At 38.3% G+C, this 24,772-nt stretch overlaps 2 protein-coding genes across 2 annotated transcripts in view; one reads left to right on the top strand and one right to left on the bottom strand.

The window, feature by feature from the left end:
• Positions 1 to 4,180, top strand: part of LOC144314109 (uncharacterized) — a 102,944-nt gene extending 98,764 nt beyond the window's left edge. Inside the window, exon 3 of the transcript XR_013379776.1 lies at positions 3,961 to 4,180. The gene's annotated coding sequence lies outside the window, so the exon portion shown is untranslated. The remainder of the gene's footprint in view (positions 1 to 3,960) is intronic.
• The window catches only part of MAP3K1 (mitogen-activated protein kinase kinase kinase 1), a 79,279-nt gene that overhangs the window by 48,598 nt on the left and 5,909 nt on the right, over positions 1 to 24,772 (bottom strand). The window lies entirely within an intron of this gene.

Raw genomic sequence — 24,772 nt, 5'->3', positions numbered from 1 at the left:
TGTCCATATAGTGGTTCTAATTCTCACAGTGGTTACAAGGTGAAGCACACCAACTTCATGGTGGGGACAAAGAAATTCTTGCAGAAAGATCAATTAACTTGGATTAAGAATTCATTTGCACACAGGACCAAATCTTGACATATAATGGTTTGCTAACGTTAAGCATTAGCGGTACAGGACATTAAGACTTAATTCCATTAGTTTGGGGAACCAAGGAGTAAATAAGTTGTATTTTATCGTTTGCCAAGGTCAGCCGACAGCACACTGTCATGCTGCTTGCACCCAGGATAGTTGGCGAACATCAGGTCAGCCAGGAGGCTGGAGATGGCCCCCGGAGTGTCCCCCAGAGAGAGACCCGCAGGTCGACTCACAGTCAGTGTCTGTTGGACCGTTGAGCTCACACTCAGCCCTGCTTTCCAGGTCAGCCATCTGGACGAGAGGGGGAAAGAGAACCTTAGATGAAAACCGCCAGGGACTGCTGGCCTGAAGACCGCAGTTTCTTGTTTCTCATCATGTTGGCAAGTTTTGTTGGGCTAAGACCCATCATGCTTCATGCATGGAGCCATTAGAGCCAGAGGAGTGTTCACCAAGCTTTTCCCCAGGGTTTTCCTTCTAAGGTTGCATCCAACTAAATTAAGAACAGGTTCAAGATGGGGAGGAACGAGGTACCACGGTCTCCCGTAGTAGTTGTGTTGGTTTACGAGGCATAAAGAAACCATGACAGTGGACTTAACATGCTTTTAAGCAGGTCTTTACCATGCAATATTTGTTCTTTGTCTAAGATGCAAATAAAGAATTTTTAAACTTGAAAAAAAAAAAAAAAAAGAATTCATAGTCAGGGATCCCTGGGTGGCTCAGCGGTTTAGTGCCTGCCTTCGGCCCAGGGTGTAATCCTGGAGTCCCAGGATGGAGTCCCACATTGGGCTCACCTGCTTCTCCCTCTGCCTGTCTCTGCCTCTCTCTCTCGGTCTCTCATGAATAAATAAATAAAATCTTGAATAAAAAAAAAAGAATTCATAGTGGGAATTCTGAGATTTATTTTATTTTTAAATATTTTATTTATTTATTCATGAGAGACACAGAGAGAGAGAGAGAGAGAGAGAGAGAGGGGCAGACACAGGCTGAGGGAGAAGCAGGCTCCATCCCAACGCGGAACTCGATCCCAAGTCTCCAGGATCAGACCCTGGGCCGAAGGCAGGCGCTAAACCGCTGAGCCATCCAGGCTGCCCAAATTCTGAGTTTTAAAACTGGGTTTCTTTGGCCTCAAAGTCCCATCCTTCCCCTTATACACTATGCTGGTTCTTTTTCTTTTTTCTTTCTTTCTTTCTTTCTTTCTTTCTTTCTTTCTTTCTTTCTTTCTTTCTTTCTTTCTTTCTTCTTTTTAAATAATACGTTAGTTGAAAAACAGATGAAACCAGCAAAATAAATTTTTTTTTCTAGTTTTAGGAGATAATTGCTATACAAATCTACCAGGTAGACTGCTATCTGTGAGGTGCCGGGATGGAGGCAGGGGGACAAGGAGGCCTCCAACTGTTTAGTATTTATTCCTGTAAAGTACATACATTCACACGCCAAACTGCAGCAAGTATGATAAAATATTAACATTTATTAAATACAGGCAAGTTTTATGGCTGTTCATCATATTATTTCCTAATATTTTCCCTCTGTATTTTTCTGTACATGTTCAGTACCATGTGCTTTTTAAAAGATTTTGACCATACTACTTCTCTCCACATTGTGGGAGGCTTCAAGAACCAAAGAAAAATAGGATTGGGGAATTTGGAAACTCACAGTCAAGTCCTAACTGTACCATTATCCAGTGACAAGACTGTCTGTAATTCATAACCTTTCTGGAATTCCAGAATTTACCAGACCAGATCAGACTACAAGGCAATACATTAGGGTCATCCAGTGTGAACATTATGACTTATTTATTAATATGCCACTATATATGTGCTCTAGTTCTGCAAGGGAAAGATAATATCAAAAAACAGAAAGCTCAACATGACTCATAAACTCCCCTATTTGTTAAATCTAGAGAGTACCTCCTAATAGTTTATTTGCATAAAATATTCTTTGCCACTCCTATCAACTAGTGGCTCCTAGTATATTAAAATGTGAGAATCCTTTCTTAACATCATTAGCACCATTAGCAAAGTACATATGTAGATCCACAAACCCTGTGAAAACTTAGGCTAGGAAATACTAAACTTTCAGCCTCCATATACTCAATGGTCACTATCATAAAATAGTTTAAACCTAATTATGAAAAGGGGGGAGTATTGTTTTTAAAAGATTCTCTCAAAGCTGTCTTAGAAATGTCAAACAACTGTCAGGAGGAAAACTCAAGAAAGAAGAGACCACAAAACATGGATTTTTAGGTTGTTTTACATTAAAAACTCTTCTAGGGATCCCTGGGTGGCGCAGTGGTTTGGCGCCTGCCTTTGGCCCAGGGCGCGATCCTAGAGACCCGGGATCGAATCCCACATCGGGCTCCTGGTGCATGGAGCCTGCTTCTCCCTCTGCCTGTGTCTCTGCCTCTCTTTCTGTGTGACTATCATAAATAAATAAAAATTAAAAAAAAAAAAACTCTTCTAGTTGTTTTTTTTTTTTTTAAAACAAATTAACCATAAATTTCTCTTTATTAAAAGACACAACCACTTTTGCATATTTAAGTTCCGTAAGTAAAAAAGATGTGAAGTAGTAGCCAGAAATGAGAAACGAAGCATGAATGCTTTCTGGCCAAGTCTCGAGCAGCAATGGAGACAAGGGCTCAATCTGAATTATAACTCCCATGGTTCCAGAACTCTCTGCAGCCACACAGCCTGGTTTTTGTGTTTTTTTTTTTCATCATGTGATGTCATCATTTCAGAAATGCTTCTTGATCTATGTCACAAAAGTGATAGTTTGCTTTTTTAAAATGAAGAAAATCTAGGATACATTAATATTTTTTTTTTTAAATCTCTCTTCTGGATAATTCTTTTTTTTAAAGATTTTATTTATTTTATTTATTCATGACAGATTCAGGGGGAGAGAGAGAGAGAGAGAGAGAGAGAGAGAGAGAGAGAGAGAGGCAGAGACACAGGCAGAGGGAGAAGCAGGCTCCATGCAGGAAGCCTGATGTGGGACTCGATCCCAGGTCTCTAGGATCACACCCCCGGCCAAAGGCAGCGCTAAACCACTGAGCCACTGGGGCTGCCCGATACATTAATATTTACTGTGTCATTTGGAGTGATGAAAACCCAATTACTGCTAAAATAGTTTTATTTTGTATTATTAAAAATTATGTTTTCTGAGGGGCACCTGGGTGGCTCAGTCAGTTGAGCATCTGACTCTTGATATCAGCTCAGGTCATGATCTCAGGGTCATGGGTTAGAGCACTGTGTGCTCGGCAAGGAGTCTGCTTGAGATTCTCTCTCCTTCTCTCCCTCTACCCCTCCCCTACCTGCTTGTGAGCGTGCTCTCTCTCTCTGTCTCTCTCAAATTAAAAAAAAAAGTTACGGGGATGCCTGGGTGGCCCAGTGGTTGAGCGCCTGCCTTCGGCTCAGGGCATGATCCTAGAGTACCAGGATTGAGTCCCACATCAGGCTCCCTGCATGGAGCCTGCTTCTCTCTCTGCCTATGTGTGTGTGTGTGTGTGTGTGTGTGTGTGTGTGTTTCTTATGAATAAATAAATAAAATCTTTAAAAAAAACTGTTTTCGGAGAATGCCTATCACTCACTTGGCCAATTATTACTCTTTATTTATATAAGAGTAGATATCACTACAATTAACTTTTTCTTTTTAAAAGATCTACTATCTTAGATGCCAATTTATTTTTTAAACTGAAAACATGATAACTAACCTGTGGTTTATTAAATCTGGTATTTACAACACAAGCTTGACATTTCTGGATTAGATGACAAAAACATTTTATATGGAATAAATTCTAATACCCTACACTGTATTTTTGTTTTTCAGTTCAGGATTTTGACCCAAAATATCATTCTTCAGTGGGCTGTATAATCACTCTACAACAGCAAGTATACACCAATCTGTCATACAGTTTAGCTCCTCTTGAAAAAAAAAATCACTCTCTACTTACATAGTCCAATAAACAAAAGGAAAAAGCTGTGAACATTTGATGCCCAGCAGTAAATTAAGCCAAACACCACAAATGTGCCAATAAACCATAAATAATGGCCATGTAAAATTCTCAAATAAAATCTTTTAATTGTTACTGGTGTGCTTGCTAATTGTTCATGTTCTCAACCTTTCACTATTAAGATAACATCTTGTTAATAACTACCAAAAGTACCATATAGATTATTGTGAAATAGGTATTTGGATTTCCAACTTGACTTCAGCAATCTCCCCAAACGACCAAGTTGTGATCAAATAATGTCTGTACTAATATTATTCTCAAGGTTACTGAAGTCTCTCCACTAGATGTACACTAATGTAATATGTTTCTTATAAAACCCTGTCAGTTATTCCTTGGAATAATTTCTTTCCAGCTATTTGCTCACCTATTCCCACTCACTGACTGTACACATACCCATCTTAAAACAAAACAAACAAAAACCGTTGGGTCAATGAATACATTAAAATCATGGGAAGGTTTTGAAACTTGTGAAGTACTGAATCATATTTATGTTTATATTTTGTTCTCTACAACTACTTTTGGAGGCACAAAATTCGCCTAAGAATACTAGCTACCCTATTTTAATCCATTGGATGGTGAGATCAGAAATGAACGTAAATTCTTTGTTTATTGGCTGGCATAAACTATTTGTTGTTGAAAAAACTAAGAATTCAAAATGAAACTGAACATTCTAGAATGGAATGACAGGCAAGGAAGAAAATCTTCATTCAGTAGGTGGCACTCTTTCCTTAAAAATGTCACTTAAGCGAATATTAATATCAAAGATGTCATTTGCACTACTAATCACTTTAAAGAGAAGGCACATTAGTTAATTCTGACATATCCTGTCCCAGATATAGTCTGAATCATTACTTTCTGCCTACCTAAATAATATCTCCCTCATTTCAACACAATTCTGGAGATGTTTATAAATAAAGATGACAATTTCTTTTCACTGTAGCAAAAGCTACAATTCAGTAGAACCAAATAATTGCATTCATTTTAAAATAGCTGGTTCTGACTTATGACTTAGTTTAGTATATGCTTAAAAAGATTGTCATAACCATTTCTAATTTTAATCAATTCAGTTATAAAAATCTGAATGGAAATGGGGCAAAAGACTCTACTTACATAAACTGTATTATTGTGTTTATTCCTGTTTTAAATCATGGCAGTGTCTCTTTTTCATAAGCATGCATGTGAATATTCTCCTGGAATAACTCTGACTCAATTCATTACCATTCTGGCTGATACTCAACCTCAAACCTTTTAAGTTGAAAAATGAAACAAAGCTGATAATAAAACGTAATTTATCTACTATACAGAAAAAGGAAAAATTAAAAGTAAAATTTGTTTAGTTTCCTTAGGCATATCTCTTGCTCTCAATGCCCTGTAGTTGCCACCTTAGCACTCAAGTTTTAGAGTCATCTCTACCTTAGAGAAACTATCCCAAATGCTGTTTTCAGCCTTCCCCACCAGGCACAGTCCCTCTAACTCAGTCTGAGGTTGGAGTGAGGGGTGGATTCCTCTATCCTGAGTAAATAGCACTATTATAATGGCCTCTTATTTGTCTCCAACACTTGACTGTGAGGGCAAGAAATGATCTTTGAGGGCAGAAATGGGTCTCAACATGTCCCTTGCCCCAGCAGAAAGCTTGGCATACAGGACGTACTTAAGAAACATGTGCTTACTAAAGGAACAGATTGATCTTTCCTCTCATGCTCTATTTTTCTTGTAGATAAGGCCCACGTCTTACTGGTTTTCCATTTTAATATTATGGAGCTTATAATGCTTGGTACCTGCACATGGCTGGCTGGGAGGAAGCAATGTCTTTTCAATAAAAGCCTCCAGACCAGAAAGATCTCTAGGATGTAAATAAGCTTCACTGAGGCCTTAGTTTAAACCAAGTACACACTATTATCTCTAGGGGCTGCAGAAAGAAAGCAGAGCTGGGATCACTACTTGTGGAGTGAAAGATTTCATCTCCAGTAAAAGAAGCCAAGAATCATGAGCCTAGACATCTATATTTCAGTGAAAAAACTTCCCATACTTTGGAACTTGTCCATGACTCTATTTTGTTAACGCCTGTTGATTTCCCCATGGTTAATAAGAATAAGAAGTCTTGAAGGAAACCCCAACAGGTTTTGTTCCTGGGAGGGGAGGCAGAAGCCGTAAGACTACATCTTACTATGAAGCAACCTTCATAGTTGAGGGAACTAGCTAAGGAAGCCAATAAATGGGGTGTGTCCAGGAAAGCGGCAGTGCTGGAACCCCAAGCCCAGACTTCTCAAACCTGGGTTCTCCTAGTTTAGGGGGATACAGCTGGCAGGATGCATTTGAAGCCACAGGAATTGAATGAAAAACAGACCATCTATTTCTAGAATGCCAATTTTATTTTAAGATTTGGGAGAATAGTACAATTAAAGCTCTGTGTTAAAAATACAAAGATGACTAAAACATAAAACTCAAAAGAATTAATTAATGTAAACCATGAAACTAGAGACTTGATAATCAATTTTGTTCATTGTTCCAAGTAACCATTCTCAGGATGGCAGATTGCACGGGATACACCTAGGTTCTTTCTCTTCAACAGAACTGAATAGATGGCCAAAGTCTTCATGGATACGCTACATAAGTAGCTGTTCTCAACCACGTTCCAATCACAATTTAATGTTTACATAAACAAGATACAAAACTTAAAAAATTGTTTAGAGGGCATAATTTGTCAATGACAGAGCAATCAGCCATAGATAAGCAGTAAGTCACCGTTTACCTGAGGCAGAGATAAGATAAACCACATACTTGCCAAGTAAAAACCATCTCTCTACCACTTTCAAGAAAGCCTACCAGTTATGCAACAAAATAAGTTAGAGTTATATTTCTATATCTGTCCTATTTTTCTAAAAATACTTTAAAATTTTGATACTTTATTATTACCAAGAAAGTAGTCTTGGATCACCTCCCCAAGTGCACAGCCACACTACACCTTCAAACATCAAAATCTGACTGGCTAGCAGTCAGGTATGTGTGCTGACCAAATTAAAAATGGGATAAAGACACTACTTCTAGGAAAGTATCAAGAAATGTAAGGAGTCACCAAGAGGGCTTGGAAAAAAACAATCTTCTGAACCCTTGTGGCGGGAAAGTCACTTAAAAAAAAAAAGTGTTTCTTGCCATCCACAGAGAAGTCCATAAAACATGAACAAACTCTGCATGTAGAAACCACGAAATGGGTTCCAAGCACACTTACAACCATGTTTTGTTAGAACATAATCTCTGTAAGAACAGGGATTTTGTCTGCTCCATCACTGGTGTAGTCCTAGTACCTGGCACATAACCAGTTCTTAATAAATTTGTTGAGTGTTTTGTTACATCATGAATTACAATAATTTAAACACAGAAAAAAATGCCTATCTACATATTTCATAACTATGGCAAAGTTTTAATCACAGACTGGCTTCCTCTTCATCATTCAGTCAAGTACCCTCCAAGCCTCCTCCTGGAGAAATGTCAGTGTTTCAAAAAAGCACACTTGCAAAAAAAAAAAAAAAAAAAAAAAAAAAAAGCGCACTTGCTACTTGAACAACAAAACAAAACCTTCATTCCTCCATCTCTTTAGCCTATACGCGTTCTTCCCTCTCCTAGCCTTCTATAAAAACAAACCAAATCAATTCTAAAATGCTTCTTTGCCTTTGCTAGCCCTTAGGCCTTCCCCTCACTCCCCTTCTGTCCTCTACTAGCTTCTCAAGTGGAGCCTGTGCTTCCTCACTGTTGTTACCCCCTAACAAAGCACAGTGGCTCGGATGCCCACCACTCACTCCACAAAAACTGGTCAGGAGACATACTCTGCCACCCTTGGATTTCCTTGCCCAGTGGCACTGCTACTGCTGACCATTTTCTCCTTAGACAATGTCCTCTCCCCTGCCTTTCGGGTGTGTGTCTTATGATATCTCAGGCTCCTTTGCAGGTTCCTCTGCTCTCTTCTAGGAAATCCTGGCACTCCTCAGAAGGAGGAACCTGAGTTACAGTTTCCCTACTACTCTTTCAGAGGTCCAGAAATGAGCCAGGGCCTATCTGTAAAGGAATTAAACTTGCCCACCAAGTTCATTCCTCAATTCTCAGCAACTGTGAAAGATTCTGAATAACCCAGGGTTTAGCTGAGCAAAGGTATCCTTAGAAACACTCATGAAAAGCCTTGAAACTTCATTCCCAAAGCTGGAATCATCACCGCAATAAGATGTAAGATTAAGCCTATCTTACTGTCCACAAGAAATTTTCTTAAAAGATGTATACAAATAAAATATACATAATAAAATCATTTTCAAGAGTTTGACACTGCATCATTCTTCATTTTTTTCTGGGGTGTGTGTTTGTGTGTGCCAACATACATTTTTATTAAGAGGGCTTTCTTAAAGCCTAACAGTATTTCTTTCTTCATTTTTTTTCTTTACTGCCTACATCATTTGTACCTTAAAAGGATAATCAGCAGGCAGCATTTATGAAGCTGTCCTCATACCTAGTATATACATGAATACTGTCAAGTCCATGTAGAATGGACAACTACTTTTTTTCTCCAAGAGTCTCTCCTGAAACTAGCTATCAGTAGTCAATAACTGGCTAGACTGCACAAGAATTGAATCATCTCTGTATCTTCCCAAATGAGTTCCTAGCACAGCAGTATGTACATAGTACACCAGTAAACAAGGACTGAGTTGAAGTGATAGTGTAAGTTTATATAAGGAGCACATATGTAAGATTTACAGGACAGCAAACACATTACTATTATTTTTAAGAAAACAAAATAAGGGGAAAACAGTTAAGGGCAAAGATATTTTTCTTGCCCTGCAGGAGCTTCATTTTTACCTGAGTGGCCTTTCTATACTTAAACTCAAAGATAATCTCCTTTGTTTGGGGGTGGGGGTGGGGGGAAGCACAGGTCAGGGAGATTACTGATTTCTCTCAAAGCCACTAAGCTCTTTTAATTATCAAAGAAGCTACCTGCTGAACAGAAACTAAAGATCCCACACTTGGCAGGCAGGTACTTGTTAACTTATATTACTAGGTGAGAACAAATATCAACAAGAGAATAAATGGACTAAATTTCACTTAGATGGGATGAGCACTGGGTGTTATACTGTATATTCGCAAATTGAATTTAAATTTTAGAAAAGGAAAAAGTAAATTAAAATTCACTTAGGCGTACCTCTGTATTAGATGTTAGCCTTAGATATTGACATCTTTACACAAATTAGTAAATAGGAATAACCAACAATTAAAATATATCAACTAAAAGAATGCTGAAGTCTGACTGAGCTGTAATTTAAAATCACTGGACATGAAAACAGTTTTTTTCAGGACTCACTTATAAAGAGTTCTAATAACTACATTTAGGTATAAAGAGATTTCAAAACGTCTGAAACACTCTAGGACACTCAGGTGTAAGCTGAGGAAAAGCAGCACAGGAGGGAGTGTGTGTGTATATATACAAAACAGGGTCAGATTTTTCACTCTGCCTCTTACTACTTCACTTGTGTGGAGAGGCTAGCTGTTCTGAGGTATTCCCACCAACTGCAAAATGGGAATGAGGGCTATTCACAGGGTACAGGGGAGACAAAGTCTGTGCATGCACTCTCTTAAGGGTGAAGGTTCCAGTGTTAATAATGACCACTTCTAATGCACACGCACCTTAAGTACATCTCCCATTCTGTGGGCAAAGGTCTGTGTGTTAAGGAATTCAACCACATTTGCAGCCTAGAGCCAACTCTCTTCTCTAGGACAGTAAACACAGGAAAAAAAAAAAAGATTTTGTGTTTACAACTGTCCTTATTTTATAAGAACTTCATATCACAATGAAAAGTATCAACATGCTTCAATGATGCCTCCTGTATATTTTGGGAGACCTAAACATAATTTAAAAAGTTATCACCAGGGCAGCCTAGGTGGCTCAGCGGTTTAGCGCTGACTTTGGCCCGGGGCCTGATCCTGGAGACCGGGGATCAAGTCCCATGTCAGGCTCCTTACATGGAGCCTGCTTCTCCCTCTGCCTGTGTCTCTGCCCCTCTCTCTCTCTCATTAATAAATAAATAAAATCTAAAAAAAAAGAAAGAAGAAAGAAAGAAAGAAAGAAAGAAAGAAAGAAAGAAAGAAAGAAAGAAAGAAAGAAAGAAAGAAAGAAAGAAAAGAAAAGAAAAGAAAAGAAAGAAAGATAGATAGATTGATTATTATAAAAGTTAAGGGCACAGTCTTGGATTCAAACTTAAAAGAATTCACATCCAGGCTTCACTGCCTAATAGCTGCCAAGTCATCTCACCTCTCACAATATCTTCTTTCTCACTTGTAAAATGGGAATAAAACTGCACTTCACAAGGACAGAGCAAGGCTTAAATGAGAGAAACCAGTGGACCAGGCATAGAGGAAGTGAATTATTACTGCTCTTTCCAATAAGATCGGCACACAGGAGTACCCTGCTGAACTAGGACAAGCTGAGGGGAATCAGCACTGGCCAGCCACCCCAGCTCTGCACTCCATGGCTTCGCTCAGCAACACCCCCCCTTCCCCGCCGCCATTGGTGACTGAACATCTCTAATGCCACTGTGATATTTAGAGAGGCAGGTGCTTGCACTCTGGAATTCTAAAATGCTGGGACCCTAAATCCTAGTGCTTCATTTTTACCCTTTGAAAGCACTTTCATATCCATCATCTCATTTGATCTTCTCAAATTCTCGAAGTGGGAAAGGTATTATTTCCAATTCACAGATAAGGACAAACTCAAAGTCATTAAACTACTTGACTCAATGTCCTGCAGAGGTGGGAAGATGGTATTGGGGACAGGCCAGCTGGTGTGAGGCAATGCTAAAACTTAGTCTACCACAATCAGCTCCTGGACAGCAGGTTAAATACCTTTCAACTAGACATGAGAAAATTCCCTATACAATAGCTGAAAGGAAAAAGAAGGAATCAGATGTGTTCATAAAGAAATCTTGAATTTGAACTGCAATTTGATTAGGCTTTTCATTTTAACTGAAACAGGAAAGAAAACTGAAGTTTTCTACCAGAATAATTTTGGTTTTCAAAGTATTTTCTACCTTTTTTTTCACCTTTATGTTGGGCTACTTGACTCTTGAGAAGTCAAAGAAAAATTCTTATCAAATTCATTTGTTCCTATTTTTTTCTAATTAGTCCTATATAAGCAATTGTAAATATCTCGAAATAGATTAGAATATACGAAAAATCTTTAAAAGTTTAAAGTTTTGAGAGAAAGACACAGTTAATGATTCCAAATATTATTTAATAAGTGAAATGAACAAGCTACCAAGCTACCAAGTTTCTGAAAGGACAGTCAAAAGGCCCACTAGTACTTAGTCTGAATTAACTTGAATTACAAAAGGAACAATTAGAAAAACATTGGGTTACAAATCAGAGGTTAACAAAAAAATTAAGGCCTGGGTCTTCTGTGGTCCATCTCCCTCTGTCAGAGTCTAATCACCTTATAATAAGTGATTAAGTTTTGTAGTTCACGGGCTGTAAACATTGATTCTGGCTGATGCTGCTACCACTGCCACTAGCAACAGTCCCTTCTGTTCTCCATTCCACCTATTCCTGATCCAGTCTCCTAAAAAAGTCTGGTTGGCGGCCTCTATGCTCCAGCAGGGCAGAACAAGTCAATATCCTGAGTGAGTCTTATCTAACAGCAGTTCTGTGGTATCTGAACTCATTGGGGCTAGGCAGTCTACTTGGCTTTAGCTGTAGCATAGCAGAGGACCCTTCTTTGCCCAAGATCCAGGGTGAGACTCAATAATGTTTCACTTCCCAGATTATAGGAGACCCCAAAATAACTACTGGGCTGCTGGGCAGAAAGTGAAAGCCACAACAGCTAAAAGCGCTGATTTCACCATTTCCTCCATGACATATAATCCTGGAGGAGAGGTGGTGATGGCTATCAGGTCCTCACAGTGTCCAAACCCCAAATTTTTACACATCATCCTAAGAACCCAAGATTTTGTCCCATTTTCACAGGTAAAGAGTTGTAGAAGAAAGAGCTAGAATGGTAAAGTTATAAAATTTCCAAGGATATTTCAATGGTTTATGGGAAAAAGATACCATATTGTACTTAAGAAGATTTGACACTTGTGGGTCATGAAGCATATGGGAAAATATGAACATTTAAAATATACCCCTTAAGTAGAAACTTTTAACAAAATAGAAGTGCTATTATCTATGTTTTTAATACATGCAATCTCCCTTAGTACAATTTAAAAAAAATCAACCCTAGATTAGGTATTTTAAAAAATCAATAATTGATAGCCCATATTTTTCTAGATCTCTGGGCTAACTTCTGTGACAGATTTAAAAACAATCCGGGTTCAGCCAGTATAAAATGTAGATCCTGTGCTCTGCATTTCCACGAAGTAACATACTGGGGCAGAAGTAACTCGATAACATGAGAACAGATAATCAGCCTAGTAGTAAAAGTATGGTATAAGTAATTCAAGGTGCCGAGCAGATTGATCACAAAGGCAAATCCTATCAATGCTCAATAAATGATTTATAAAGTAAGATTTATTTTTAATAAGAACTGAGAAATACAAGAAAATGTGTGAATACAGTGGCATTATAGGAACCTTGCTATATAGCAAAGAATTCGGGCAGCATGGGTGGCTTAGTGGTTTAGCACCGCCTTCAGTCCAGGGCCTGATCCTGGAGACCAGGGATCGAGTCCCACATCCAGCTCCCTGAAAGGAGTCTGCTTCTCTCTCTGCCTGTCTCTGCCTCTCTCTCTCTGTCTCTCATGAATAAATAAAATCTTAAAAAAAAAAAAATATATATATATATATATAGCAAAGAATTCAGTGTAGGTGGCTTACTGAAGATCTTGTAATAGCAAATCCCAGAACAATTTGTCTGTATGGGTGAAAGAAAAGGCAAGACCCATGTGTGTGTTTGAGGGGTTGGGGTGTGTGTATGTGTTGTAGGCAGGGGAATATGAAACAGACACAACTCAGAAAAAATACTTTCATTTGGCTCAGTGTTTGGCCAACCATATTCTCTACTCAGATAAGAAACTTCTACTAATTTGTTTTTAGTAATTAATATCTGCGACATTCAGTATTTTGGAGAACCTTTGATAAGAATAAAGCATTTTATTACACAATGTAATTCTGAGCACATTTCTTTACCAAGTTGCTGTATTTAGAGATAAGCTGACTTCAGACACCAACGGTTTTATGTCTTATCACAAAAACTTGGCCCAGGAAGAGGGAGAAGAAAAAGCAAGAAGTTCTTGAGCATAAACCTTTTCTCTTTGGTGCCAAAACTGTCTTTATGGATCTAAGCCCCAAGAAGGAAGGCTTTGTTCTCATGCATCTTTGGCACTATTTAAAACCCCTAGCAAATCCTCCTGCAGTGGAGGGAATGTTCCACCATGCACTTATAAAACTGCAGGATGATTTGAGTTTGCATTGTGCAAATGACAATCTTACCTACCTTATTAGTGGTAACAAAAACTATTGCTAGTTATCACAATCAGTCACAATAACCTAGAATAATGGTGTTAATGCAACCGAGACTCAAAAGAACTTCCTTTATTTCTCATCACAGCTGTGTCTGTGAATAAATCAGGAGCCTACAGCATGTAGTAACTACTCCCAAATATCTGAATAACTGATCCCAACAATTGGAACTAAATGTACGGGTTGTGATGGAAGCAGAAAGGGTCAAGTATTCCTCACTACCAGGTATCTAAGACAAACAGTAATTAGTATTGGATGTACCCAGCAATGAATTAAAGCAGCTTCAGTTCTGTGTATGGGCAAGAGTTTTCTGTAGATACATTTCAATTAGGTACAATCACAATGATAAGTCAGTTAAAAAGTCCTATTCCAAATCTACTTGAAAGTCTAATTTTTCTATAACTTGAGCCCCAAATTATTAGATTAAAAAATTCATAGTAAAATTCATACTTACTAAGAATTGCCAACTCTATCCAATTTATGTGAAAAGACCCCCCACCCCGTACAATTAAATTTGAATTTTCATAATCAGGAAAAAATACAATTAAGTGTCACCAAACAACACAAAATAAAGTTTTAAGTAAAAAAGAAAGTATGTATACATATGGGCATTTATGGAAAGAACTTTATAAACACAGAAAAAAGTCCAAGGAGGGCCTTGCTTATTAGAGGTTATCCTTGGGGATATCTGTTCCTTATACAATTAAAGCTGATGTTTAAAAAAGACCATTTTTAACAGTTTAGTTACCAAAAATTATATTTAAAGTTATTTTCAAAACTCTCTAACAGTATCTGTTAAACACAAACATGCTAACCACTCAGTCCTAATTTCTCTTGACTTTGTAAAACACTATTCTCCCAGTATAGTTATAGGCTTTAAAACAGTAAATATTTTCTCATCATTTAAGGTCATTTAACAAATATGATTTCTCTTTTCTGAGCCTTCATTGATTTTCCTTACTATTTCTCCTTAGAGTTGATATCCAGGTTTAAAATTCTAAGAGTTTGTAAGTTCAAAAAACCAACTGTTGTTTCAATAATTGGGGTAACTTTTAAATTAAATTAGTGGGAAGTTGCTAGAGCTTTGAGGGAACCAAGAGAATATGTAAGTCAACCTCCTCTTTTCACAGATGAGAAAAACCAAACCTAGGAGACTAGCCTTATGTCCTCATAAAGTGATGAGATTCCAGATCTATGTACTACCAGTGATATGCTTTATACCATTTTATATAGTTTTGAAAGTTATGTTTTCATGTATTCTAGTAAATAATTTCAAAATAATAAGGAAAAATAAATTGCTCTCAAGATGATGTATAATCTACACACGCTACCTTTGCTAAACTAATGGTAGCTAGTAAGGTAACCTTGAATCTCTTAACCTTATCCTCATCTGCACAAATTATTAATTAGTGAGTCTTCATGGTTACTTGCAGTGATGTTACTGACAGTTAATTTTCCTGAGTACTTTTCTGGGTCAAGAATCATGCTTCATTATTTCATCTAATCACTCCACTTACACCATTTCTGAGGTAGGAAATGAAGTTCAGAGAAGTTAAGTGAGTTCCCTGGAGACCAACAGTAGTAAATGGCTAACAGATCTGACTCTTAGGATGCAGGTTCCTAATTACTATGCTGTGCCATCTCTGAAATATAAATGTGCAGTTCCAAAACCACATTCAGGATCAAAGTGGATGGAATTTGTTTTGCAAGAGAACACCTCCCAATCTGTGAACTTTTGAAACTGTGGGAGTTGTTGGCAGTGCAAAGGTGGCTGCAGACTATCTTGTACCAGCTCTGATGCAACTCCTTTGGGTCTCCTGATCCACTTCCTAGCAAACTGTGATAACCTGTCAAACTACAAAAGTTTTGTCCTATGCACAAAAATGTAAAGACTAGCCATTGAGAGCAATATGGAAGCAGGGAGCTCTGCATGCCTCTCTAACAGAGACAGAAATCTTGTCCCCAGCTTCGTTCCTGAGCCCCATCTACACCCTGCCCTCCACCCAGAGCTATCTGAACTATACTTGCAGTTCTTCATGGTAGCAGAGGGCCTGCTCGCTGCAGTCATGAAACCTCCCTGCAAGACCCTTTCACCTGTTTAATAACTCTGCATTCTTTGAGACTTGGCACAGACCTCTCATTTCCCAGAACACCCTCCCTATACCGGCCTTACTCCCAGCTGACTAAGGCCTGCACACCCCGTGTCATCAGAAGACCATTAACTTGTTAAACTCCTTCACAGGCATCATCCCTGCTGGGTTCCCAGCACCTTGATGCCTGGTTCACAGCAGTGCCTCGGAGTGCTCCTGAAGGCACTGACAGTGGCAGTGTCAAGGTGGGGGAGGGGGATAAGAGTACTGGCAATAGGCATTCACCTTGGCATGTTTACTGCTCTGTCTTTTGGTTTCTCTAGAGAGAGTACCCACAGACCAGACAAAAGAGATTTCCCACATCTGATATGCCTGTCTTCCTATAGCCCGTCAGCACCTTGGGACCTTTCCTAAGGAGGCCAGGCAGCTGATATTAAACCTTGTGATGATGTGCCCAGGACACAATCAAGCCCTGTCTGTGCTTGCAGCATTTTAGCATGTTTGTTCTCTAAATGATGGTTTGGGATTATTCTCAAAGACAGTAATACATTGCATGGTACCAAAATATTTTCCAAACTCTGCACCTTTGAAATTTTAATACAAATTGAAAAATCTGGCTCACTTTATAAAAATGTGCACTTTACAAACAACTCTTTGTAAAACACTGTTGTTCAGTTAAGACATGACCACAACACAATGACAGAAGAAAAACTGAAGAGGTTTAAAAGTAGCAAATCTAACACAGATACTGAAGAACTTTACACAAAAGAGTTCAGCAAAATTTACAACACAGTACTGACTTCTACAAATAGCCACGTTTATATTTAGCAGAATACCAATAACTCTTTATTACGAAGGGAAAAAAAACAATTTAAAAAAATCTCACAGTGGAGATAAAATGAGTATTCCAGATAGAGGAAACAGCACACTAAGAAAAAAGGGGCAAGCTGGGAAAACAAAAATATGAACATGGCCCTAGAATGCCTGGAGCAGGGTGTCCTGGAAGGGGGACCTAAGAGGGAAGCAGAGCTGGTCGCCAGAGGCTTCTGAGCTATAATAAGGAGTCTGAACTTGATTCTGAAGATGAAGGAAAGTTTCATGGACAGAAGTGTCAAGGTCAGACCTGAACTGTAGAAGCCTCAGTCTAACTGCGGTGTAGGGAAAAGACAGGAAGACATGTCTAAAAGTAGGAGACTAGTTACGAAGGACGCTTTGCAAGAATCAGGATGAGGTGACAGTGGCATCACCCCGGGTTAGCAGCTGTGGTGTAGATTCCAAAGCCCGCAGAGAACTGGCAACACTAGAATCGGAGGCTGCTCGGACGCTGACAAGGAGAAAGCCAGAAGAGTAGGAGCACGGCAACTTGGGAGATGGTAGCAGGCATTACCAACAGGAATCCAGAACAACCAAGTGATTGGAGGGAAAGGATGGGAATGCTGGAGAGGACAAGTAATCAGTTTGGAAACGTGGAAGCTGCAGTGACTGCCAGAGCTGCATCTTCTAGAGAAACCATCCCAGAGGTAGTTGGATGCAGGGTTCTGTCACTGAAGCCAAGACATTTCGGGAACCAAAATACCCATCAGAATGAGTCAGCAAAGATACAGTTAATGGTCTCCTGATACCTCCTCTTTCTCTAGTCAATGAGTTTCTTTTAAATTTTTGTAAAAAACTTGAAATGTGGTTATTTAGGAGTTTAGGCTCCTAATAAGAAAAGATCTGGAATAAAGGAATGTATTTGGGAATTTCCAAATGCTTGAAAATTTAGTATATGATAAAGGGGATGTTTTTCATCAATGAATAGTACTGGAACACCTTGTTAGTCATTTGGGAAAAATAAAGTTAGAGCCCTCTGTCACCTCTTAAACTTCAGATGGATCAGTGATTATTTTTTTAAAAACATAAAAACAGGAGCCTTGGTGGCTCAGTTGGTTAAGTGTTGGACTCTTGGTTTGGGCTCAGGTCCTGATCTCAGGGTCATAAGATCGAGCACTACATCAGGCTCCACACTCAGCATGGAGTCTGTTTGAGATTCATTTCCCTCTTCCTCTGCCCCTCCCGCTTGTGCTCTCTCTCTCTCAAATAAATATACATATATTTAAAAAATACATAAAAATATTATAAAACACTGATGAAGTGTGATAATTCTGCAATTAGGGAATAATAACAGTTATTACTTACATAGTGTTCCCCATGCACCATGCACTGTTTGAAGAACTATACAAATACACAGTCTTTGCAACAACTATGAAGTGGCATCTTCATGTCATAGTTATGAAAACTGAAGTGCAAAGAAGCTAAGTAACTGCCCAGTTACCCTGCTTGTAGTTGTGAAACTGTGTCTAGAACTCATGTACTTGTACTCCTGAGTACTATACAACACTGCATCTCTAGAAAGCCATTCTATAAGACTTAAATAGAAATAATGAAAAGAAAGAACTGAAATTTGGAAAAATAATTAAAGCTTCTTTATGGAAAAATACTGTAACTGAAATTCATAACTCACAAAAGTGGAGGAAAACAATTATAATACATATCAGACCTAAATTCTAATATACAAAGGATGATTACAAACCAGTAAGAAAAAATGAACAATTCTTACCCATGTGTGAAAGGAAATATACCAAAGAAATATGAAACTAGTAATAAACAGGACAAATTGTACAATGATCTAAAAAGCTAAGAATTACAAATTAGAGAAACCATTTTTTTAGCCACCAGACTGGCAAAAAAAAATGAAAGATCGATGATACCTAATGTTGGCCAAAATGTGGGGCCATGGGCACTCTCACATACTGTGAGGTAAATATAAACTGGTACACCGTTTGACAGGGCAACTGAGCTCTGGAGTCAAATTTTAAATATGTGTGTTCTTTGACTCAGCAATTCCACTTCTGAATATTTGGTTTATAGAACTAAATGCACAAATATTTGAAAATGTATGTACAATGATAGTCACTGAAGCTTAACAGAACAATCCGAAAACAAAGTATATAAATGTCTAAAAATAGGAAACTGGCTAATGTGACATTCACATGATAGAATATCATTCAGTCATTAAAAAGACAGCTCTGTTATCAAGATAACACTGTCAAGAAAAAAAGCAAATTGTATAGTAGTCTACAATGTATAGTCCTTTTTGTTAAATGATAAAGATCTAAATTTTTAAAAATTAATTGTTCTATTGCTTTTAAAAGGACTGCCCAATAATTCTATTAATGAAGTTTAATTCTGTAAATTCTGAGTCCCAGAAACATCATTAGGACCTTGTACAATGGCAGAGATGTCAGTGCATCAGAAGTGAAACATATTTTCAAGATTCAAAATAAACTTATAACACTAAAATTTTTCAGGAATGTTAATATCTACATTAATCTGTCACATCTTTTATAAAATCTAAGTTTTATTTATTTACTTATTTATTTATTATTTTTAAAGATTTTATTCATTTATTCATGAGAAACACACACACACAGAGAAAGAGAGAGAGAGAGAGAGAGAGACATGCAGAGGGAGAAGAAGCAGGCTCTATGCAAGGAACCTGATGTGGGACTTGATCCCGGGACTCCGGGATCACGCCCTAAGTCAAAAGCAGACATTCAAATGCTGAGCCACCCAGGAATCTCTAAAATCTAAGTTTTAATGAAAATAATCTTACTTACTACCCAAAGCAGAATTTAAGAATACTAATAGAAACCTGGAAAATTCATGAGATACAATCAACTCATTATTTTGAAGGAGCAAAAAGAAGAAATGTGAAATGTGTTTCAAAACACTTATCATCTTAGAGCATACAGACATGAGGAATGTTTTTGCAAGAAATTAAACCAAAAATCTTGCAGTCATCAAGTAACTTGATCAATGTTACAAAGTTGGAGTTTACTGCCTAACTCCTCAGTCTTCCTAGGAGAAAGGTCAGTGTATACCAGTGGTGGTGGTGGTGGTGATTAACAAGTTTCTTAAAGAAACTGCAGGCTATAAGGTGACTCAGACCAACAAATAAAGCAAGAAAGATTTTCCCCACAGACAATCCACACGACATTTCTAATGAGTACCATCCAACTTTATGCAATTCTAAAGAACATTTCATTTACGCAGTATCAACAAGGTCATAGGAATATCTCTTCTAGGTAACTTAGAAGCTTACCACATTAAGGATCAAAATACTTCCTACAATTATCTTGAATGGAAATCTTGATATATAATAAGCCTTCTAATTCAGTTCACCAGGTAGAAAGAAACACCACAACCTTACAATGATGAGCCACCACACTCACCATTACAAAACACAACCCTGATCACACTCATTCTACATATAAGGAAATTGGTACCCAAAAAGTAATATGGAAAGTTCTGTCATTTAATAAATTTATGATCTGGGACACCTGGGTGGCTCAAATGGTTGGGAGTCTGCCTTTGGCTCAGGTCGTGATCCTGGAGTTCCAGGGTCGAGTCCCGCATCAGGCTCCTGCATGGAGTCTGCTTCTCCTCCCTCTCTGCTTATGTCTCTGCCTCTGTGTCTCTCATGAATAAATAAATAAAATATTTAAATAAACAAACAAATAAAATGTATAATCTGAGAAGCTATCCAGACATGTAGAAATGAAAGATCCCATACCAGGTGTCCCCTGACAGCCAGGTTGTATGGTCCTCTTCTCCCCGCCCTCTCCTCTCTTGCCGTCAAGTCTCTCTCTCTGACTATACTGCTGCCATCAGGGAACCTGTCCCTTCCTCATTCTGTTAGTCCTTCTAATTGGCTGCTTTTTGATTGCTGTGTGTTGGGAGATACCAAATGGATAAGACTACAAGAATAATATCTTAAATAAGTGTCCGTGAATCCTGAGCCAACGCCCCTGGAACTCGTTAAGTGTAAAATCAAAGAACTTCAAAGGACAGACTTTGTTACAGGCCCTTTGGCAGCTGAGAGCCTTTTTTCCTTACTTCTTAGTGCTAAACCATGTTCTAGATAAGGGAGGTTGCAGGGTTTAGTTACTATCAGTAAATTTTAAAATGTTTTCTGTTAACGTGGGCTCTTGGTTCGTAAAATCTTACACAGTATTTGCCTAGCAATTTTTTTTCTTTTTTTAAAATTATTTATTTATTTATTCATGAGAGACACGGGCGGGGGGGGGGGGGCAGAGACACAGGCAGAGGGAGAAGCAGGCTCCACGCAAAGAGCCTGATGTGGGACTTGATCCCGTGACTCCGGGATTACGCCCTGGACTGAAGGCGGAGTTAAACCGCTGAGCCACCCGGGCTTCCCACAAATTTTTTCTTTGATGCAAATGTGAACTATTTATTCCAAGATGAATTATTATTAATAAAAAATTAATATATTTTGCATGAAATAGGATTATTGGGATAAGAATCCCAGAATTGGTATTTTAAGTTTACATTAAGAGTACTTAAAAGAGAAAAATTAAAGCATAACACTTTTGAGTATAATTATACACAAAATATAAATACACAAAATATAAATATACGCAAGGGATAAGAATCCTAAAATGGTATCTTAAGTTTACATAACATTCTAAGAATTTGAAAAAATGAATCACTGTATTAATGCATAATACCTTTATATGTATATTTATGTATATATGAGTATAAACATGAATATAGATATCACATATACATAAATATACATACACACATATTTTCACCCTCCTAGTAAGTACAAAAGAATTACATACAGATAGTAAGTTCTTCTAACCTACAGCAGATTATCATGCAATAGAGCAGTATCCCCTTTTCCACAAGGGACACATTCTAAGACCCCAGGTGATGCCAGAAACTACAGATAATATTGAACCCTATGTATAGTATGTTTTTTTCCTATACATATATACCTACAATAAAGTTTAATTTATAAATTAGGCACAGTAAGATAGTAATAATAATTATCACAATATACTTTAATAAAAGTTATATGAACTTGGTCACACTCTCAAAATCTTACTATACTGTACTCACCCTTCTTGTGATGATATAACATGATAAATGACATAAACATTGTGATGTAGCATTAAGCTACTAGTGACCTCCTGATGAAGTGTCAGGAGGATAGTCTGCTTCTAGACCGTGACTGATTACAGGTAACTGAAGCCTCCGAAAGTGAAACTGGAAATGGGAGGCAGGGACTACTATATAGCTATTTCCTCCATACCACATTAAGCTGTCCTACCTTACTCAAAACACTTGACGTGTCTTCTAGTCTAGACACCTCCCAATGAATCTATCATAAACTGAGAACGTGGCAATACCAATCATCAAGCCTTTTGCTGTTTAATCCTGTCTCAGCTAGGTCCCAGACTACAACTGACCAAAGGTGAAGAACACACAACCTACTAAGTTGAACTTGTTGTGTCATTATTATCCTTACTCACTTATTCCACAAATATTTACCAAGGGGCTACTCTGGACCAGGCATTTTGCTAGGTGCTGAGTCCCTGTCCAGCCACAGGCACTCTCCACTCAGGTCTTACAGTCTTCTGGAGAAGGCAGCCATTCATCAGATGAGATAACAAATGTAAAACCACAACACTGAGAGTAGGGACACTGCTATGAAGCCAGTCTGAGAGATCAGGGAAGAAAAGCTTCCCTGCGGAAGTACCAGTGAGCTAAGATTTGAACTATCAAGTACTGACCTGGGACTGGGGAAAGTGTTCCCGGCAGAGGGAGCATGCAGTGCATGCCAAAGCCCTATGGCAGGAGGTAGTGTGCTGAGTTTGAGGAAATGAAAGAAGGCAATCCTGCAGAGAACAAGGGCAAGTGCGATCTGAGATAGACTTGGAGAGGCAGGCAGGGGCCAGACAGGGCAGGGACTGGGTAGGGGAAGTTAAGGATTCCCTGGTCCTTAACCAAATGGCAAGCTTCTGAAAGTTTTTAGTTTTATTTATTTTTTTAATTTACTTGACAGAGAGAGTGCAAGTGAGTGCAAGCGCACAAGCAGGGGAATTGGCAGGCAGAGGGAGATGGAAAAGAAGGCTCCCCGAAGAGAAGAGCAGGAAGCCCCAGGTGGGGCTCAATCCCAGGACCCTGGGATCATGACCTGAGCCCAAGGCAGATGCTTAACCAACTGAGCCACCCAGGCGCCCCTTTTCAAAGTTGTTATAGTTAATCTTGGGGGCACCTAGGTGGCTTAATTGGTTAGGCGTCCGCCTTCGGCTTGGGTTATGATCCTAGAGTCCAGGGATAGAGCCCCGCAGGGAGCCCTGCATGGGGCTCCCTGCTTAGCGGGGAGTCTGCTTCTCCCTCTGCTCACATACTCTGCCTGTCTCTCTCCCACGTGCGCATGCTCTCTTGCTCTCTTAAATAAATAAAATCTTTAAAAAAATAAAGTTTTTATACTTAATCTTGTTTACTTTTCTAGAGTAACATTGTTATAATCAAATTAACATTTTACAATGATCACTCTGGCCATATAATATGGAGAACAGGGATGCAGGGTCAAGTCCTGCATCGGGCTCTCTGCATGGAGCCTGCTTCTCCCTTCTGCCTATGTCTCTGCCTCTCTCTCTGTGTCTCTCATGAATAAATAAAATTTAAAAATATATATGGAGAACAGATTGGAAGGGAGAAAGGATACTAGGAACAAGTCAAGAGGCGACTACATCAGTATAAATATAGGATCATGGAACCCTGGCCTAGAAATGTGGTAAAAAGGTCAAATCCCCAGCCTGTGATGGTGGACTAAATACAAGGAGTCATCAAGGGTAACTCCTAGGTTCTGGTTCTGCCATTTCATGAGCAGAGAATATATTTGTAAGACCAGGTGTAGAGAAAACCCTGAATTTGGTTTTAGATATCTGAGTATGGAAATCTCATACAGACAAGCATAGGTGTGGAGTTTAGGAGAGATTGTGGCTAGGAAAATAAATTTGGCAATCACTTGTGAATGATCAATAATTATCTAAAGGCATTAGTGGTGGGGATGAAGAAGACACAATGACAGAAGCCCTAGGATCACCCTAAGGATCCTCTCATATTAATGTTCAAGATGGTGATGATGGGCCCCCAAGGAAGAATTGCCAGGGCTAAGAAGAAAATTAGGAGGGTTACCCACTGGCCCAAATAACTAACCACTTCAAATATCAGAAATTCAATTTTCTTAGTATTTGACAGTTTGAGCATGGCTCTAATTTCTTTGTAACTACACTTAGCTATTAAGCTAATTTAAGTTATACATTATATACATTCAATATTATCAACCACTGATTGCTAAATACCAACTACTGTTATATATAACTACATAAGAAACAGTCCCTGCCTTCAAAACTTACCTTAAACTAGATGATGATTAAAATCATATCGAAGTAAATTACTATAATCTTCAGATACACTAATTTAAAAATAATCACTTCAGGAAATTAATTCATCCTAACATTTATGGGCACCTAATATTCATGGGTGTTGGACACTAGTCTAGGTACTGGGCAATGGTATGAATAATAAGAGTTCCTTGTTTGTTAACAACTGATATTTAGTATTTAGAATGCTGTAAGACCAGTTTGAAGATTATTTGATAATATACCAGTTAAATGACTATAGGCAATTACAAAAGGTAATGATCCAGTCTGTTTGTCAACAGTAAAGTCTCTACCCAGTATCTACTCTTTCCTTACTCCATATACACTCATCATCACTATACTTTCATGTGATAAACTTAGTTAATGCACTAACTATAGCACTGTGTAAGCTCCAAGGACTTCCACCAGTCTTCAAGAGGTCCGATGGCCTCATTAATAATTCCCGGGTGTCATACTTTACTCCCAGAAATATGTGCTTTGTGGGTATTAATAACTTAACAGTCCTTTGTACTGTATGACATCTCAATCTATTAAACCAAACTAACCAGACTGGTATTCCAAAGGACACAATCACTAACAATACAGAACCCCCTTCCATACCTAATATATCTAAACCAACTGTGATATGCCATAAAGTAAATGAAGATAAGGTTTTTTTTTTTTATTATCTTATACTCTAGAGCATATTTGACATTTCCTAAGGTTTTCTTAACTAGCAGAGTTGCTGTTACTAATAATAAAGACTAA

This window comes from Canis aureus, chromosome 5, assembly GCF_053574225.1.
Source record: "Canis aureus isolate CA01 chromosome 5, VMU_Caureus_v.1.0, whole genome shotgun sequence".
Taxonomy (NCBI): domain Eukaryota; kingdom Metazoa; phylum Chordata; class Mammalia; order Carnivora; family Canidae; genus Canis; species Canis aureus.
The sequence above is the reverse complement of the archived record's forward strand: the minus strand, read 5'-3'. Positions and strand labels throughout refer to the sequence as shown.